The following is a 21,078-nucleotide window of genomic DNA, read 5'->3' on the forward strand; positions in this document are numbered from 1 at the left end:
GCCTTCAGGGTCGGTGTGAGGACAATGTGAGATTAGAAGAAACTCCTTCAGTCACTTGTGATTCAGATTTTGATGAAACGTTTGAGAAGCTTTTACAGAGAGTGCTTGAAAAAAAAAGAAAAAAACACTAATGCATCTTTATTCAAACTAACTCGGCTTTTACTTTGATTCTGTGGTTGGCAATGACTTTTAAAAACCAGATTTCAGAAAGCAGCAGAGCGAAAGTGATGCAGCGTGTTCTTCTAGTTTCTTGGAACCAAGAGGTTCAGAAAAATCAGCTTTAATTTCATTTGAATTTAATTTGAATATATTTATTACTCAAATGCAACAATTAATGGTGTCCCCAGACCTTCCTGTTAGGTTTTAAAAACTGAAATCTGATGCTGATGAGTTCACAGATTAAATATTAAAATATTTATAATATCATTTCACAAGATCCTGTTTTGTATTGGAGCGCTCGTAATATTATTTAAGTAAATTTCTGAGTTTGAAAAGTAAGAAATTTCCAGAAAAAAAATATTTAGATCAATCTCATAAATGTAAAAAAAAAAATCTGATTTTCAAAACTTGACTGTTTTAAAACTCAGAAATTATTATTTTAGTTTTTTCTTAACGATTCTTGTCTTTTCAAACTCCAAAATTTGTGTTTTTATGTAATCTAAAAATTTCTGAGTTTTTTTTCTTAAAAATGTTTTACTTTTCAAACTCAGAAATTTCTTTGCTTTCTCTAAAATACATCTGAGATTCATTTCAAAATTCCAGTTTCTTTTTAGCATAAATCCAACTTTTCAAACTCGAAAATTTCCAATTTTTTTCTAAGTTTCTGAGAATCCAAAATTTCAGACTTTTTGGTGGAAATGTCCTATTTTCAATCTAAAACGTCCCATTAGTAAATCCTTGGCACCATGCAGCAAAGACAGAACAGTACGATGTATAAGATCCATGATCATTAGCATCACTAAGGCTCTGTGCAGCAGCAGAGATCAGATAATCTTTACATTCAGGCTAAACATGAACGAAGTTTATCTTTAGTAGATCGCTGCTTTTGACAACCCAGAAACATCTTTCCATCTTTTCAGTTTAATTTGGCTTCTTATGAAACTGGTTCCTCTTATTCAAAGCTCTGAATCAAATCCTTTAATCACAGAGACGCTCAGCTCTAACCCAGTTAAAGACAGAATAAACATCCAGACTATTTCTGAGTTATCAGCTTTACTCCAAGTATTTCCGGGCAGATCGGTCCCCACTCTTGTTTCCTGCAGGCACGTGGAAGTGGGGAGAAACTGCAGCAGGAGGGGGAGCTGCAGGACGGTTTGCTGCATAGCAAACATCCAATCAAGGTCTCATCAATAAACATTCATAAACATCTTCATCTCCTCAGAACGTTTCCCATCTCATGCGGCTTTTTGTAATTTGAGGTGAGTGACTCAATGAAGAAAGACATCATCTGCTTCTCTCCTGCCCGTTCTCAATCAACTCTTCAACCTGGGTTGCCATGGAAACCCGACGTGAGGAGCCAGTCAAGGTACCAGGGTAATTCAGCGAGATGCTGTTGTCACGGCGCGTCCTCCACAGGGACAAGCGGACAGATTTTCTGAAGACTTTTCCCCCACAAGGTCGAGTAAAATCAGAGAAAACGTGCGTTCACAATCACAAACGTTACAAATCTGAGGTGATTTGTGTTAAAGATACAGAGAAAAGAAAGCATTTAAATTGAAAAAAAAATAGACATTTATGGTAAAGAGGAGGCAGGAAAAATGAGAATTAAAAAAAAGTCTCTTAATTTTACTTGAGTAATTTTATTTCAAACTTTAGCAGCTCTTATTCATTTGTTTTCCAGACTTCTCTCCAAAGTTGCATTGCTTGGACACTTGCTAAATGATGTGTAACCGTGGCAACAAGGTATTTTTTTCAGTAAAACTGGGAGCAGCTGATTATTATCTCAAAAGTTGAAATAAAACCTGAACTGTGAACTCAAACCAGAGTTGAATGGAGAGAAAAGGTTGAAACTATCTCTTCCATCAGCAGGGAGCTAAAGCAAAAGCAAAAGAGGCGGATTAGCAGGACATGTTACTGTGAAATGTTGCATCCGAACATTGAACTGTTAGCATGTGATGATGATCATGAGTCTGTCACACAGCAACAGACTTCAAATACGTGTCAAACTCAAGGTCCAGGGGCCAAATCTGATCCGCCGCATGTTTTTAATGTGGCCCAGTTGTGTGCACTAATATTATTATCAGATTTTACTTGTTTAGTGTCAAATTACATCAATCAGTCCCTCCAGTTTTTAATGAATCCATGAAATTCATGTTAAATTAACATATTGCCGCATTTTTTCCTGTAAATATTCCACAAAAACGGTCAAAAACATCAAGTTTAAGTGATGCAAACTCTGCTATTTCCCACCAGGTGGCAGTATTTCCTACTTCTACTACACTGCTGCCTTTTTAGCCAGTCTGTCAAATTTTCTGTAATTCCACATTTACAGAAATTCACCTGAAATGAACAGATTCCTACATTTTTTTGTGCAAATTTTCCTCAAAAGTGGGGGAAGTATTTCTTACTTCTACTACTCTGCTGTGCTTGATGTCAAGTTATCATCTGTGATCGACATGGAGAGACAAAAATTACATTTGCCATCATGCAAAAGTACAAATATTGCTAAATGTATTGCAAATATTTCTGAATTTGTGACATTTATTGTAAAAGAAAAAAATCACAAAATCAATCCTGAAATCCTGAAGGTCTGATTAATGTGAAAAGATGAACAAAATTATTTAATTTTAAGGACTTATTGAATGCAGACAAAGTTCAGAGTCAATGAGTTGGTCAAAATGGCTGAAAACAGTTATGTACATCTTGGAAAAGCAGACGTGGACACAACCCACCAGAACACAGCAAGTGGTTTCTGGATGGATAGTCAGCAACAAAATACTGTCGTTTCCAGCAGCCATTATACAGCTGACAAAACGTGCTTTAGCTAGCAACCCAAGCTGAGCTAAAATCGCTGGGCTTTGCTTTGGTTGCTAGGCAACGGCACAGCGCCAGTTGAGTGTGTCTTAAAAATGGGGAGGTTTTTAAATTGGCTAATTTTCAAGGCACCAAAAGACATTAACTTATTGCCAAGGTTTTTTAAGTGCTTTGTTTATTTTTAAAAGCAATAAAAACACAAATAGAAGAACAAAATGAGCAAAATGTGAATTTTGCATCACAGGTCTTCTTTAATTAATTTAAGAGGATTTAGCGAAAGACTCCATTTTTTCACTGGACTACCTGAAAGCTGCCACTTTCCCTCCTGAAGCTTTAAAACGCCCACAGTGACATTTAGCAGAAGGTTAATTACAGGCCAACTCATCCTCCAGGGTTAAAAACAAGGCCTTCCAACTGCACAACACCGTCAGACTAATCAGGAACCCTGCAGCCTAATGAGCTGTTCCCAAGCAGCAGAGGTACCTGAACGCATCGTCAGCCCGTCCTGTAGTGAAGCGTTAAGAGACGCCGGCTACCTGGGCGCCTGAGGTGTGCTAGGTTAACACCACAGCGGTGGCGGTGTGGGCGGGCGGGCGGCGTGTAGGATGCATCTGATGGCGTCATCACAACATCTACATCTTAGTTTTTTAAAGAAATAAGAAACTTAAAAAACAATTCACCACTCAGGTATAGCAGTTATGAATATTTCAAGGTAAACAATCAGAGAAAAAGTTGTATTTTCTACCTAAAGGTAAAAAGCTATTTCCTCTGAGCTGTTAAAAGTAAAATGTTTCAGTTTAGTTGGATTCTTGTTCAACATTTAGCAGAAACAGAAAATAAAACATTTCTTCACTTCTTTTCAGATGATTTCTGTCAAACATTTGTGAACAACAGTTGTTCTCAGATTAAACTGTACTCAAATGTGGAAATAGAGCTCCATCTGGTGGATGAGATCAGAACTGCACCGCCCCGTTTCTGTAAATAAACCAACTTTTACAAGTCAATGTAGTTCATTTTTAAAAAAGGAAGCACATTGTGTTTATTAATTTGAGATACATTTTAGAAAACATACAAGAGATTCTGCTGTTTTCCTCCTTCCACCACACTTTGTGGTGTTGACATTAAATATGGCTTTAGTTCCACTGGCAGATACATTTCCCCATGTTAAAAGTAAAACAGTCTGTCAATGCAACTAGCAATTTTTTCCTTGCCAATATTAAGAAATTATTGACTTAAATTAAGTTCCTTTATCTTGTTGAAAGTTTATCTATAAGTCAGTTTTGTCTTATTTCCAGGCTACTGGGATATTTGCAGTAGAAACTATCAAAAAGTACTCTGTGAGATTTTGTGTTTTTGCAGAAAAGCTAAAAAAAAAAAAAGATTAAATCAGGTACTGTATGTCCTGACTCTGTGTCTTTCCTGGAGATATTTCATTCTGTTGAACAGCAGAGTTTCTCCACCAGCTCATTGATGATGAGTTCACTGGCTTGTTTTCGGTTACAGAATGACAGCTTCCTGTCTGTTTCCACTTCACAGTCCTTCAGCAGCATCTCTTATTCAGGTGGCGTTGGGTGGAGTGGGCTGCTGCCGCACTTATTGCTTTTCCTCCAACAAGATGCCACTGAGGAGGAACTACTGAAGCACCTGCTGCTTTGTTATTCCTAAATAGTCTAAAAAGAGTAGAGCTGTGCTGCTTCTACTGTATCTACAGACGAATCAAAACGTCCGTCTGCGATATCAGGAGCTCACCAAAGTGAATCTGAGATCAGCGCCACGTTTTCATGTCTTCTTCTGCTCTCCCTGCGTAAAGCGCCTCATGCAGGATTCATGCCAGCTGCAGAAATGAAAAGGAAATCTCCTTCTCTTGTCCTGCGTCTCGTCAACAACGAGCTCGTCTATTTTTCATGCTGTCCACATGCGCGCACATCAGTCTTAAGCAGGAAAAGCACTTATGGAGATTACAAGACTGCAGGAGACAACAGACAGAAAGTGACAAAAACAGATTTTTTTCTCAGTTCATTGTAACTTGGGTAAATAAAAACAGCTGTTTTCAAGTACAAACACAGGAAAGGTGTCTAAATTACTTTCTTAAATTATGAATTAACTACAAATTGCTACGTTTTTTGGAAAAGCAGCAATACCCAGATGTTATTCAGTCAAGAAAATGATTTAAATAGAACCTGAAAAACCACCGCATCAGGCCCCAATCGAGAGAAATCTAAGACCAGGTGAGAAACTGATTACTGCACTGCAAAAACACAAAATATTACCAAGTATTTTTGTCTAGTTTATAGTGCAAATATCTCAGTACAGTTGAATTATGACAAAATTAAATTTACAAGTAGCTTTTCAGCAAGATAAAGAGCTTATTTTACATAAATAATTCCTAAGTATTGGTGAAAAAGTTCTAGTTTCTCTGGAAGATTATGTAACTTTTCACAAGACATATTTCCCTTTTTTTAAATTAAATAATCTGCCAGTGAAACTTGTTCTTTTTCGTCAATATTAAGGAATTATTGACTTAAAACAATAAAACTTAAACAATAAGACTTAAAACTTGCTGAAAAGTTACATGCAAGTACATTTTGTCTTATTTCAAGTGTATTAAGGTATTCATACTGGAAACTAGACTGAAAATATTTATTACGATTTTGTATTTTTGGACTGTGGCAGTTTGGAAATTCCCAACAATGGAAAAATCGTATTCCCAGTTGTCACCAGTAACAGTTTGAGGGACATAAATAAACATTAAATCATAGATTTATCATTGCTTTTTGCATTTATTGTTGTTTGGTATTAAAATTAGTTTGATTTTCTGGAATAAAAAAGCAAAAATAGAAGAAACCTGTTTTAACTGCGCTACCTGCCTGCCGCCACTAGAGGGCAGAAGAGAATCTGTTTTCTCTGCAGACATGGTTGGTTAGCAGAAAGATTTCCAATAAGTTTGGGCTCATAAAGAGCGAAACAGCCGTTCCATCAAGAAAAATGAGAATCTGCTGAAGTCGCAACCTGCTAATATCAACACAAATTAAAAAGAAAAATGTGTTTAGTGCAATTTATTAGCAAGAAATCATAAAACTTCCACACACACGCACGCGCACACACACACACACACACACACACACACACACACACACACACACACACACACACACACACACACACACACACACACACACGAGTCACTGTCGGTCGGTTTAAATTAAATATCTCAGCTCATATTTGTTCCACCTTTAGGAGCCCACAAAGCATGTTCTGGTTCTGAGTGGTGTGAGTGTTTTCAACTCCTGGGGGTAATTCAGTATTCAGTATTCATTACACACACACACCCACACACACACACACACACACACACACACACACACACACACACCAACCAGTGCAGTGCTGCCTTTGGTTTGTCTGGTGAAGTGTTATCTGTCCAACGTTATTCTGATTCTACCACAAAGGAGAATCACACACCCTGCAGAGGGACAAAGTGAAATTCAGATGAGCGTAAATATCTTGTTCTGGCTGCGAGGAACCAAAGCGCCGAGAGATCAGACTAAATCTAAGATCTGAAAGGAGATAAAAATTCTTTAAAACTGAGATTTTTCTTAACTTTAGGTCAAAATCCTCCTTCCTCATTCTATAAAATCACTGTTTTTAACTGAAAAGGTTGTTTTGGTTCATAATATTTTACTCTAAATAGATTTTTTTACAGTTTCTACCCGATGTGAAGCAGTTTCTTTTATCAGAGTGTAAAAAGATGCTCATTTGAAGACCTAAAATCTTTATTTTTAGAGCAACTATGAAATGAAATCACCACAACCAGAAACCTCAATACATCTCAGTTGGATATCACAAGATACAGCTGTGAAATTGAATAAAAGTCATGTGTTTTTAAAAGCTTTCCAAATAAAAACCTGAAAAGTGTGGCTTGCATTTGTATTCCACCTTCCTGAGGTGACACTTTGTAGAACCGCCTTCCACTGCATTCACTTCGGCAGACCTTTTATACATAAATTTATTAACTTTGCAAATCTTAAAATCTTAGGACTTCAGCTCTCAGACTCATGGTGCGTTCACACCAAACGCGTGTTGAGTATCAAGCCCTTCTGGTTTACATCCAAAACCTGTATGGAGGACCCGCTGCGGCGCGTTGAACCGTTTGGAGCATCCGATGTACATTTTCAACGTGTTTAGTGTGAACGCACCATTACACCTTGTTCTACAAAACCTTTCCCTTTAACTCATCTTTCCATGAGTTTGTTTGGCTTCATGTTGATCCAGTTGTGGTCTTGGGTTTAAATCCTGCATGAAGGTAAGACATGGAGACTGGGAGAACTGGTTTCTATGAGACGCTGCAGACTGACAACGCATCACTGCTTCTTCAGTAGTGACATTAGTGGATTAACCTCCAAGTCAATGATTGTCAACTGGAAAATGTCAGGTCAGCAGTCTTCTTCATGATTTATAAATCCCTCTAGAAGACGCCAGTACTCTGTCAGAGGTCAGAGGTCAGAGGACAGTTTGCATATCCCTGCAGGGACAAAGAGTTTAATTACTGGAGACATGTTGAGTCGGTCGATGAAGCTGATGCTGAACTGTTCGACAGTAATGTGAGCGTTTCATTTGGAGGAAAAAGGTTTCAAGCCTGAGAACAAAATCCCAGCTGTCAAGTACGGAGGTGGCAGCATCATGCTGTGGGAGGGTTTGCAGCAGGAGGAACTGGTGCACTTCACACAAAAAAATGAGTGTGGAAAAAAAGGGAACTGAAAAACAAATACCACGTTGATACTTTCTGCCAAAAAATCTCTAGAAAAAACTAGCATTTCTGAATTTCAAAAAAGTTACACATTTTTTACTTTTGCAAAAAAGTGAAAAAAAAAATCTTCAAATATTTTTCTCAAAAAATTCTGAGATTAATATTGAAATTTTTGACATTTTTTTCTAGCAAATTTTGACTCAAACTGAGAATTTCCTCTTTTTTTCTAAAAAAAAAAAGTCTTAGATTAATCTCAAAATTTGAGATTTTTCTAACAAATTTTAAAATTTTCAAGCTCAGAAAATTAAAATTTTTCTCTAGGAATTTTCTGCGATTAATCTGAAAATGTTTTGGTGGGAATTTAGCCCTCTTTTTTTTCTAGGACCTCCAAGGAGCGAAGTTCGCCTGAGAAAGTTGGAGCAATTTCAAACTGCTACTTTGTGTGGTTACCTAGCAACCAAATAATTGCTAGGCAACCACAGAATGAGCGAGCGAGTGAGTGAGTTAGTTAATGTCACCAACCACACAGATTAGAAAATATAAACAGTTGTATATATTCCCATACATCAACGAGAAAACAGAGGGAAAATTCAGAGAATTAAAACTAAAACACAAAAGATGTTGACGAGGCTGAAAATGTAAGAAATGAAGGAATTTGTCATGACAAACGTCAAAAATCGATCAATATGCTCAATTTTGAAATCTCACATGATATTTAATAAAACTCCAAACATTTATTCTGAGTTTCCTTCAAGCATCTCCTTAAAAAGTTACTGGTATCTTTTTTTGTGTTGCGTTTCTTTTCTTTACTGATTTATTCATAAAACTATAATAGTTTGAATAAGTCTTAGTGATTTAATAGGTTTATTATTGATTATAAGTGAAGAATATTTTATATAAACTTTGCAATAGAGGACTAATAATAAATATTGTTGATTATATAGATTTGAGACTGAAAAAGGTTTCAATACTCAGTTATTAATTTCTCATCAGCTGCTAAATTTAATGCTTCTCAGTTTATTGTTTCTTTTATTAGAAACTTACTAATTTGCACATAAATCGTCTGGAAACTTTTGGCCTCACTTTGTTGCCAGCAACAGCGAGCGTCATTTTCAATGAAACCTGGCAAATCCTCCATCATTACATGTTAGCCGTCAAAACTGAGTTTTTAGACAGGAAAACATCCCAAAATAAATCAGTGAAGATGTCAGAAATCCTATTTGTGCCACTCGGGCCGAACCAGCGAACACGGCTGTCAGCTCCGTGACGGACCAGCAACACTCGGAAAACAACTCAACTCAGGCTTCATTACGCCAGAAAAAAAGCCCCTCCAGGTGGACGTCGTCCCACTTTTCACATTTTTAATTCCATTATTGGTAAAACTGTAAAACAGCCCAAGCTGGAGCAGCTCTGCTGCGTTGGCTTTGGATGCTGTGAAGCTCATCGGTTTCCAATTTCAGAGAGTTGTTATGAAGCGTAACCATGGCAACAAGGTGTCGGTCTCACAACTGCTCAACAGCCTAAATAACACTTGAACTTTGACCCCCAGAATCCCAGAGGAGTAGAACAGGAAAGAGGAGGAGGAAGTTGACACCGTCTCTTCCACCCATCGTATCCTGACTCCAACATCTCTATAACCAGACGGAGATTTAAAGAGGAGCAGCAAAAGCAAAGGAGGTGGATCATCCAGGAAGTGTTAGCATGTCTTCATATCCTAGCAAGTATTTATTTTAGTACACTTGAAATAAGACAAAACTAACATAACAAATTTTTCAGCAAGAAATCAGTCAATAATTCTTTTATGCTGATGAAAAAATGCCAGTTCCACTGGTAGATTATTTCATTTATAACATGGGATTATTTTTTTACTACCCTGTACTTTTACTTTTACTGGAGTAATTCCATTCTGAAGTATTTCTGCTCTTACTTGAGTAAAATTTCTGGATTTTCTACCCACAGAATGAAAAACAAACATGTTTTAACCAACGATTCACCAAACACAGAGACATCTGTAGCTTCTGTTAAACTTTTTAAAGTTTTATACTGAAAGACTTTTTACTTTTACTTGAGTACAGCTGCTGGGAACCGCCCACCTTTGGTTGGAGCTACAATCCCTTTGGGATAAATAAAGTCTGTCTGAACTGAATTTGGACAAAACTCTTAATCTGCCAATAAAAACATAGTTTAACTTTTTGAACTGAATTGCTGAAGTAACTCAACTTATTTTCTGGTTTTCTGATACGTTGTCATGATGACATAACCGTCAGGATAAAACCTTTCCTCAGCAGAGGAGCTCCGGCGCTGACGGACCAAATGAGAGGGAAAGTTTGTTAGAAGGAGAATGAGAGCGGAGCGGGGATTCAGGTCTTCTGATGAGCAGCTGGAGGCTGGGAGACGGCGGCGCTCGGCGTAAACACGCTTCAAACCCATCAGTTGGCGGCGACACGCTCGTCGTGTTCTCGTTTTCCTGCGTCTCCCGTTGACTCGCCGGGTTTAATTGCTTTGCTGATGCAGAGACACCGGGGTGAAGCTTGGAGTTTCCCTCCACGCCTAAACACGCCTTCAGCTCCAGCTTGGATGTTTGCGTCGAAGCTTCAGGGCGGATTTAATTAAGAGAATGTGACTTATTGTAATAGCTTTCATGTTGTGAGCCGAGGCTGAGACATTATTGATTAATGAGATTATCGTACGGTCAAAGTCTGGATGAAACGGATGCCAGTCTGAACGGCAAAATGAAACAACTTCCCAGAGCAAAGATGCATTTCCAACAAAAATCTCAGAAATTTTTAGGTTAATCTTAAAAGTTTTCTAGAAAAAACAAGGACATTTCTGAGCTTCTAAAGTTGGAAGTTTTCAAGAAAAAATTCAGAAATTTTGAGTTCAATTTCGGACATTTTCATGAAAAAAACGTAGAAATTTATGAGATTTATAGTTGATCATTTTTGACTTTTTAAACTTGATATTTTCGACTTTCAAGTTTTTTCTAGAAAATTTTTCAGATTTAATGTCAAAATTCCGTAGTTTAATTTATTAATTTATTTTTTACAAATGTTAAACTATTTCAAGAATATTTCTGTGATTAAATCTCAAAATGTTATTTTATTTTTTCACACAAATTTTTGAGAAATTTCCAAGTTCAAATTTCTGAGATTAACCTAAAAATTTCTAGGATTTTTTGTTGCATATGTTCAACTTTTGGAGCTCAGAAATTTTCTAGATTTTCTTGGAGATTTCCATGTTTAATCTCAAACTTTCTTCTTTTTTTTTTCTAGACAATTTCTGAGATTAATCTCAAAACTTTTGAATTTTTTCTCACAAATTTTCAACTTTTGGAGTTCAGATTTTTTTAAAAACTATTTTGCAGATTAATTTGAAATTTCTGAGTTCTTTGGCAGAAATGTAGACCTGTTTTCATTCTACGATGACCCTAGTACGCCGTCATAGAAACATGACCAAGTGAATTCCTGTCAGAAAAGTCGACAGGTTTTAAATATTTACCAGCTGAAGCTAAATCAGTTTTATTAAATCTGCTTAAAGCTGAATAAAGACGTTCCTGTAGCTCCATGTTGAGGAAAAGCTGCTGACAGACAGCGGTGGTGATGTTTTGTACCCAAGTGAAGCCAAAACATCCAGACATGATCAGATTTCTAAAAACAGTCGGAAACTTTTGGATTTCCCTCAGAAAGCTGATTCGCACGTCTGAGGCGGAAAACATTTCAGGAAAAAATGTTTAGTTTCCCTCCAAGTCTGGATGGTTCCTGCAAGTTATGAAGATAAAATCTCAGAAAATAAAATGGTTTTCCTTATTCAAACATTTTGATGGAAGAAAGGAAGGACAAATATTAAACTCAAGTAAAAGTAGAAAGTCGCCATAAAGAGCAAAAACGTATTTGGTAAAAATGTTACTCAAGTAAAAAGTAACTGAAATTATTGATGATTAAATATTTAAAAACTACATCATGAGATGGACCACAATATAAAGTTATGTGGAAATGCTGGTATCTTGAACATCAAAATGAAAATATCTCGAATAAAGAACATGATTACAAAATTATGAAGGAGTATTGAGGCAATACCAAGTAAAAAAAATAAAATTACAAGAATAAAGTCATAATAATATAAGAATAAAATAAAATAAGTCATTTTGTCATGAATAAAGTCATAATATAACTATTCTAGTAAAATTACTTTAATACTTCATTCTTGAAAAATTATGTCTTTATTTTCATAATGTTACAATTTTCAAAATCTTGACTTTAATCTCATATTATTTCAATTTTATTCTTACAAGAAGATCATAATTCAGTTTTTTCTACCACTGGGAATAATTTCATATCAAAAGTCCCTTTAGAAAAATGTTTATTTTGAAAAATTGTGAATTGTTGAATACTTATTTCACCGTATTATAATAGATTTACTAAATTTACCTTAATGCTATTAGAAGAGCTTTAATGCTGTTAAAAATCCGGCATTTTCTAACTTACGAAAAGTTGTTAGACAAAAACATAAATATTTAAAAGCAAGTCTTCTCTTTAATATATTTTACTAATATATAATCACAACAACCAGTAATTTGCTAAAATCAGCACCAATCAGAATAAAATCAACGATTTAGACTCTTTCCTGATCTAACAGAACTTTTTGTGAACTCAATCAGTTCCAGTTTCTGCAGCAGATTCATTCAGTTATTAAACATCCACAAATGGATTGCTTGGTGTCGGTCCGTCTTCCTCTGGCTGATGAAGCTCACCCTCCATTCTGGAGGAAATCATTTCAGAATTGGACTGTGTTTGAGAACTACTGTTTCCAAATTACTGCCACTCTAAGCCATTAGAAATGAGGCGAGAAGCTTTTTTCTTTTTTTAAAAAAATATATATCTGAATTTCTTCAACTGAGTCAGGAATCCGCCTCGGGGTTTTCTCATTTTTTTCTTTTTAATCAACTTTAAAACCTTTAAGTATTAATAACTGCTGCCTTTAGAAAAGGCTCCACCTTGCAAATGAAAGCTACAACATCCTGATTCAAAGCCAGAAAATTAATTAAACCAATCTCTCATCAAATGTTGCTGTTTGCACAGATTAATTTACTGAGATGGAACCGGATTCATCTCCCAGCTCGGTTAATAATAACTGAAGAAAGGCAGAAAGTCAACCTGCTGCAGCTCCTCTTGTAATGTACTTGAAAGTATGAAAATGAAAGTCTGTTCCCATGAAAGAGCAGCACAGCAGGGGGCCCAGCAGCATGAAACACAAAGCATCTTTCAAAGCTTTCCTCTCTTTTTCTGCTCCCCAAAACCCAAAAACCAAAACCCGTTTCAGTTGCTGCGAGACCAAGGCCTCCTCTCAGACCTCCAGCGGAGTGTGTCAATATGACATCCTTTTAAAATATCTAGATTAATATTTTGCAAAGAAAGAGCTCTCAATTTTTAATTTAAATTTCAAATTACAATATTATTGGTGCTAAATATTGCATAGATTTCTGCCTTGGCAGGGTTTCTGTTCTCCTGCCAGTTTATCAAGATTTTTATTTTTTCATTTTTTTGGGTTTGTTCAGAAAGTCTGCAGGAATGCAACTTGAATTTTAAAAAGTAAGTTTCTCCACACCGGTGCATAAACAAACCATCAGTCACAGTCAAGAGAAATCTTAAAATAAAGATGATTGGATGCAACATGATGAGCATTTAGAGCAAAAACACAAACCTCACCAAGGAATTTGGGTTTATTTTGTACTGCAGATTTCTTAGTACACTTAAAATAAGACAAAACTGATTTACAAGTAACGTTTCAGAATGATAAAGAGCTTGTTTCATGTCAGTATTTACTGAATACTGATGAAAACGCATTGGTTCTCCTGGAAGATGTTTCTTGCTGAAAAGTTACTTTTGAGTTAGTTTGTCATATTTCAAGTGTTTTAACCCTTTCATGCATGAATTATGATCCTTTGTCTCTGGATTTCTTTTCCAATTTTTTTTATTTTCTTAAGGCATAAAAAAAAGTAGGAAAAAAGTTTTGTAAAAATTTTTTATTTTTTTATTTATTAACTTTTTAGGTGATCAATTATAATTTTCTCCAAATACAAAGTTGTTATTTGAAAAATGCATCAGTAGTATTGTTCTTTATGGCTTATCTGATGTCACAATTTTTTTTTACCTGCAGTAGAAGGAGGGACCGGGTCGGTCGGTTAGGGCATATTGGATTTAACAAAAATACTTTCTTGCATTGGCCAGTAGTTGATGGTGTATTTTATGATGCATTAGCCTCCACTTCAGGGGTCTGTGTGCATTTATAACATACAAATCCACAAGAAGAACAAGAAAATGGCTTTTAGATAGCTGTCCACTGTAGTGACCACTATGCATGAAAGGGTTAAAATACTTGCACCAGAAACTAAGCAAAAATACTTGGTTAGATTTTGTGATTTTTCATGGAATCTCCATTCCTTTCATTGTAGGACGACAAGCACCACTTGGTTGGACCTCTGCTGACTTAGGTCAGTCCTTAGATATAGAAGTTTGTTTTAAGTCAATGATTCCTTAATACTGCTGAAATATTACTAGTACCTTTGGCAGATTATTTCACTAAAACATGGGGAAAATATCTTGTTATAAGTGAAATAATCTGTAATCTGCCAGAGGAACTAGTGATTTTTCATCAATATTAAGGAATTATTGACTCAGGTTTTGAGCTAATATCATTAAATGTTCCTGCTCCATCCACTTTCAGTGCTTGGGAGATAAACCTAATAAAACCAGGACATTGTTATTGATATTTCCATTTTGCGCTGTAAAAACAAAGTGTTATTGTGCTACTCTTAAGCAAAACCCATTAATTGTCGATATGAAAATCCTCCAGTTAGGTTCAGGCTTCCAGATCCTCTGAACCGCTGTCATAATAACAAAAGGCCTGGTGAGTATACTTTACAGGTCAACACAGCTGCAAGGCAAATCACTTATCCACATTGAATAGTAGGCAGCATGTAGGCAGCACAGAGTTATTGTTCCATGGCTGGAGCATGACATTTACTGCTGGGAAAACGCCGGGCTGGAGGTGAGTGGGCTGTGTTGAGCAAGAAGACGTATACCCTCCACTCTGTGCTCCTTCCATCCCGACCAAATGAATTACTGCATTGATGCTCGGGGATATATATATATATATATATATATATATATAAAAATCACCAAACATGGTTTCAGGAGGATTATTCATGCTAGTCCAGTCCTCAGACGCGGAAAGCCAAGACTTGTAAGTACATTAAAAATAAATTGTTATGAATTATTTAAAATGCAACAACAATCTCGGTATTGAACATAAATGTAAAAGCCTTTTTGGAAAGAATAAAAGAACCGCCTTGTTCCTTAAGGAGGTAAAATTAGAAGAAAACAGAAGGACTAATCTCAGGAAGAGCACTGTCGCCCGACGCCCCCAACTCAACATTTACACTCGCGCATGAATATAGCTACAAATAGATGAGCAGTTATACAACCATACATCTTTGAAAAGCAGAATTGGAGCCTCCTGCATAACCAACAAAAATACAGGAAATGTTTCAGGAAAGGAATCTGTAAGTTTGATCACTGTGTCCTTTAAATTCAGGGAATATAATCTGTAAGGTACCAGAATAAACTTTCATGATCCAGGAAATTAACTTGTAATTTTCAGGAAAGTGCTCTCTAATTTTTGGGAATGTACATTTCAAGGATTTAGAAAGAGAACCCTTCAAGTTCATGGAAAGTAACTTGTCTATTCCAGAAAAATATCTCAAAAACAACTCCCTAAATTCCACAAAATCCCTCAGTGTGTTACAGGAAAGTCACCTAAATTCACAGATGCACAATCATACAACTGTGCAGCTTTGAAAAGCAGAAGTGGAAGCTCCTGCACAACCAACAAGGATGCAGCAAGTGGTTTGTACATGGCAAGTAAAAAACAAAACACTCATCTTTTCCAGCAGCCATTGTACAGCACACACAGCAGTAAATCCAGCTGACCAAACATGCTGGAGCTTGGGTTGGTAGGCAACCAGTGTCTGTCGAATGTGACTCAACAATCAGGTTTTTTTTTGGGAGCATTAATTTGCTCCCAAAAAGCGACAGTGTGTTTATTTTAAACACCTTAGAAGCAGCTGAGACCCAAAAATGTGAAAAATGTGAATTCTGTACAACAGATCTCCTTTAAAGCTCCCCTCTTCCTGCTAAACCTCTCCCTGACATTTATTCCCTTTTATGGCTGATTTCACTGTTTGGTATTTCCCTGCTCTTGTTATTCGTTTTGTCAACTTTGGAGTCAAAGTTAAGGAAAAGGAAACTAGTGAAATGTCGAGAGGTGAGAGGCTCAACCTTAAGACATTTGCAGAGGTAATCAATCAGGCTGACACGGTGCCACCGTTCGGTTTGCCTCATGGTTGTAAAACACAGAGGGCACTTTGCCACGTAACGAAGCAGGACCGCTCATAAAAGTAATTAATTTCTAAACATCATCATAGGAAAGACCAATTAGGAACAAAGGATAACAATATAAGGTCATGGTGGAGACTTTCTACTTGATTATGTGCTTCAAGAACAGAAGTTCAGCCATTATTATGTCTTTATCTGGGTAAGCTGATTATCAGCCTTGCGATAAATCAATGTGGGAATATCAGCAGTAGGGGTAATGCATGAATTATTAAGGATTTTAATAAACTGGTGCTGTAATGTGACCGCTTTATAGCAGGCTGCTGCAGTGCATCTGAACACGGCGGCTTTAATAAAAGAGAAACGTGGTCAGACTTTCCAGCCGTCTCATTCACAACTTGAAATTGGTTTTCAAAAGCAGTTTCTTCATAATTGGTGGCTGTTCAGGGTCAAGACATAAGATTCAGGCTTTGACTATTTGAATGAAAATCCACCATCATTCATGTTTATTTAGGTCATTTAGGTATTTGTTTATATCACCAATACTAATTTGGTACCAGTATTGCTACTTTGAGACACTGCTAATGCTAATTGTTCTGTGCTAACCATTTACTTTAAGCAAAGTGAAGGAATTAGCAGCTGCATTAGGATTAACAAGCTAAAGCTACAGGCTGCAATAGCATTTGTATTTTCCAAACACTATTTACATTAACAACATATTAATGGCAGCTAATATTTAGTTTTTGTTTGATGTGGGTTCTTTTTCTTTCTATTTAAGAAAAATATGTAAAGGAAGGAAGTTAGCTCGTTAGCTGCTATAGGCTAATTATTGCTGGATTAATTCATTCAAAAATCATTTAAATCAACATGATCATTACTACTAATTATAAAGTTCTGGGTTTTGTTCATGTCTATCCAGAGATTATGTCAAAAAGAGGAAATGGGATAATTAGCTTCTTACGAAACTACAAAACTAAAACACACAAGTAGCTATGTGTGCCATTCAAGCTATGGAAAAGCATTAACCTTCATTTACCTACTAACAATGTAATTTAATATTGCCATCTGCAGAAATACACCAGTCCAAAGACAACCAATCAGAGCAAGGAGGAGGGTCTTAGTGCTGTCAATCAAGCTCGTGTACACACTGGTCGTTCCCCACAGCCGTGCCTAGCATGAATGGTGAAGCATTTAGCATAGCCACGTTTATCAGAGGATAAACAGGTTTTCTGTAATTATAAGTTGATTCTCCACAACTATTACTGCTGAAGAAAACCGGAAATATTGAGCAGCGCATACACGAGCCTTAGGGGGGCTGTCATATAAAAATCCAGATTTTTCCAAAATTCAATCTTCAAAATCAGAAAATTAAATTAATTGATAAAATCAGTTTATTATAGGCATTCTTCTTGTAACGTTTTTACAGTTTGGGATAAAAAAAGAAAACAGGGAAAGACAAGCAGTGAGAAATGAGGCAGCTGATTTGTTTTGGATTTCTTAACATGAACTGTTGGTTTGAGATATGAAAAACCCCAGAAAGCACTTCCTCTCTGGACGTTTCTTCTTCTTTTCAGTGAGTAAATGAGTTACATTTGAGTGAGTTCTGGATGATTAAAATGAAAACCGGGATAAAAAGAGGAGCAGGCCGCTGCTGGAGTCTGTGAAGGACATCTGTTGGTGACCTCAGACCCCACCAGCTGCAGCGAGTCTCGTCCAAGTGCTCCTCCAAGGCCTCCGCCAAACCCTCGCTGCTGGCTCTTCAACGCAAATTTTATGCACCACTTCAGAGTTGCCAGTTTTCCACTTTGTTTTCAAAGAGGTTAGTTCACCCTTGTTTGTGCATTTACAGCAATTTTCCATCTACTTTGATAACCCAGAGCAGAAGGACCTCATTTGCATACATGGAGGGATAAACCCAATTCCCCCGTCACAGAAGCTGCTAGAAAAGCTGCCGTTGGTGCTGAAAAGTAGAGAGGAATCTGGGGAATAATGGGCTGGACTGGTAGACGTTAGGCATTAAAATACATGATATGTGGAATGCTTAAGATACTCGCAAAAAAATGTTGCAACCGAATGTTTCCAAAAGTACCAAAAAAGTTGAACAAACTTTAGAATCAGCACAGTTTTTTTAAAAGATTTATTTCCAGGCTGACTTTCTTACAATCTTCTGCAACCTTTATAATTGAAAGAGCCATTTTGACCTCAGTCCAGCTAAACAAAACTTGTTTATAGCCACAAATGTAACAAGGTCTTTTGAAAAAAGACTGCAGTTCAAAAACAAAATATTTCCAAGAATTTTAGTTTCTAAAGGAAACAGGAAAAAAACAAACTCATAAGTAAATTTTCAGCAAAATATAGGAGCTTCTTTCAGGTAAATAATTCCTTAATATTGATTGATTGATTAAAAATGACATGTTGAATAAGTTTGTTCACACATTAAAAGTTGTTAAAAACCATCATCTTCCAACTACTTCCTGTCATCTTCTTTGTGGTTTCTGCCAGTAGTAACATCCTGCGGTTGATTATGACTCGTGACGTGAAAAAAATTAATCCATTGCAGTTTTGCTAAAAGAAAAACCAAACAATTTCACACGGGCAAAAAGAACACCTCATCCTACCGCCAAAACATTTTCTTTTGGAAAAAGTGAGTTTTCTCTAAATGTGTCTATTCAGCAAATTTATTTTCAAAATGTCAAATTCCGCAATTAGACCCGTTTTAACGTAATATTGGTTCTAAACTTGATAGACATTTCCCTTCTGTTCAAATTCAACACTCTTCACTTCCAGGCTGCTTGAATCCATAAATCAACATGTTGCACACATCTCTGAGGCCCCACAGAGAAATGCTAATTTCTTTGATTTCCCTGCATCAAAGGGGCCTTTTATCGATCTTACTGCAGCGTCTGATCATGACTCAGCTTCTGTTAAAACATCACCTTGTGACTCGACCGACGTCTGATTCAGAAATTGTTCTTATGCTACAGCAAACAATAAAGTACTATAAGCTTTTCCAGGTCTTTTGATCCGTGTAATGTAAGCGGCTCATTAGATAAAATAATTAGGGCTTCAAAAGCAGCTGGAGTGGAACGGTGGAAGACGTGGCGGCAGTACGGGTCGAGACGAAGTCACGCAGCAACAAATCTGCAGACAACACAGTCCAGGAGACAAACGGGAGCTCTGCTTTCTCTGAGCGACTCCCGTTATAAGTTCTACTTACAAAAGGACATTTTTCCCAGGTTTTCAGTGAAATAATCTGCCGGTGGAACTTGAACTTTTTGATCAATATTAAGGAATTATTTATTGAAAACGAGCTTCTATATATTGATGAAAAGTTACTTGTAAGTTTTTGTCTTATTTCAAGTGTAATAAGACATTTGCGCTAGAAATTAGACAAACATTGTAAGATTTAGTTTTTACAGTGTACACAAAAACAGTATTTCTATACAATTCTATCCTGCAACACAAATAATTACAGAAAAAGTTTTATTGGTTTGTGAATAATTAAACAAGATGTGTTTTATAAAATGAACTCTTTCTACCAAGTGTCTTAAATCAGCGCGGCAGAAAACGAGGCCAAGCTGTTGAAAATGTGACAGTTTAGTTTGCAAATCAATTTAAATGTGAGTGGATATTTCCCAGCAGGCTCTCTGCTTTCTTCCAGTGGGCATCAGGTGATTGACAGCGAGCATGTAAGCAACTTATACCAAAACACTGAACTGGGGCACAATGAAATAATGATCAAACAGAAAACTTCCAAACAAATTAGCGATTCTCAGTCACTGTTATGGATTATCTTCATCTGTCCAACTTGGTTTGTCACATTCCTGAAGAATAAACGGCAGTAAATGTCTTTTTTCCCCTGAGGTCGAGAAACGAGGCTTCAGATCCCAAACAGCACGAGGAACGTTAATATGACGAGCAGCGTCCTCCATTAAAGGAGCTCCGGATTAGACAGACGCTGATGAATTTCATTTAAAATCACTGAAGACACAATAATTGTGCTTTTTATTTCATCCCAAAAAGTCAAACATTTTCTGAATCGTAATTAATCTTTTTGCTTTTAGATCCAAATAGAAATCAGTGAGGTGACTGGAGGCGGTAAAACTTGGAGGGGTTTAGAAATGATGATAGAGGGCTTCCCTCTTGACCCCGAGGTCAAATGTTTGTTTTGATATAAGTGGAGAATTAGTCGTTTAATCACTCAAGTCTTTCATCATTAAGAGGCTCTTCAGTTTTCTGATTTCCAGCACCGCAGTAAAACGTCCAAAACCGACAGGAATATCTGACAAAGCAAACGTTCTCTGCTGTTTACGTTCATCTGGAAGAAAACCGTCAGATTTTCCCCAAACACCAAACAACGATAAATACATAAAAACATTTAAAATCAATAAATTGGATAGGCAAGCATTTTTAAATAATATTTTCAACCAGATGTGCATGTATTTTATAAAATATAAATAAATAATTTATTTTGGTAACTATAACTGATCTAAAACAAGAAAAATGCACTGATTTAACTTCAGAGAGGAAATAATTTTTATTTGGAAAATATATACAAATATCTGACTTGAATTGTAAAAAGAACAAAAAATAAATATTGAAATAAGACAAAACTAACTTATAAGTAACTTTTCAGTAAGAAACAGGAGCTTGTTTTAAGTTAATAATTCCTTAATATTGGCAGAAAAGTACCAGATTATTTCACTTATGACATAGAAAATATCTTGTTATAAGTGAAATAATCAGCCAGAGGAGCCAGTGTTTATATTTTATTAATATTAATAAATAAAAGCTTGGAATGTGTTACTCTGTGTAACATATTGTACATTTTTTAAACATACAACAAAGGCCTGTTGTAGAATGCCCTAATTTTTCCCATTAAATTCATCTTATGACCAGTTTTCTTCCTAGAACTTTTATTCTGGAAGTAAAATCCCTAATTTTTCATGTTGCAAAGCGATTACACGA

This window comes from Poecilia mexicana, unplaced genomic scaffold (genome assembly GCF_051168715.1).
Source record: "Poecilia mexicana isolate PSO_F unplaced genomic scaffold, ASM5116871v1 scaffold_20, whole genome shotgun sequence".
NCBI lineage: Eukaryota > Metazoa > Chordata > Actinopteri > Cyprinodontiformes > Poeciliidae > Poecilia > Poecilia mexicana.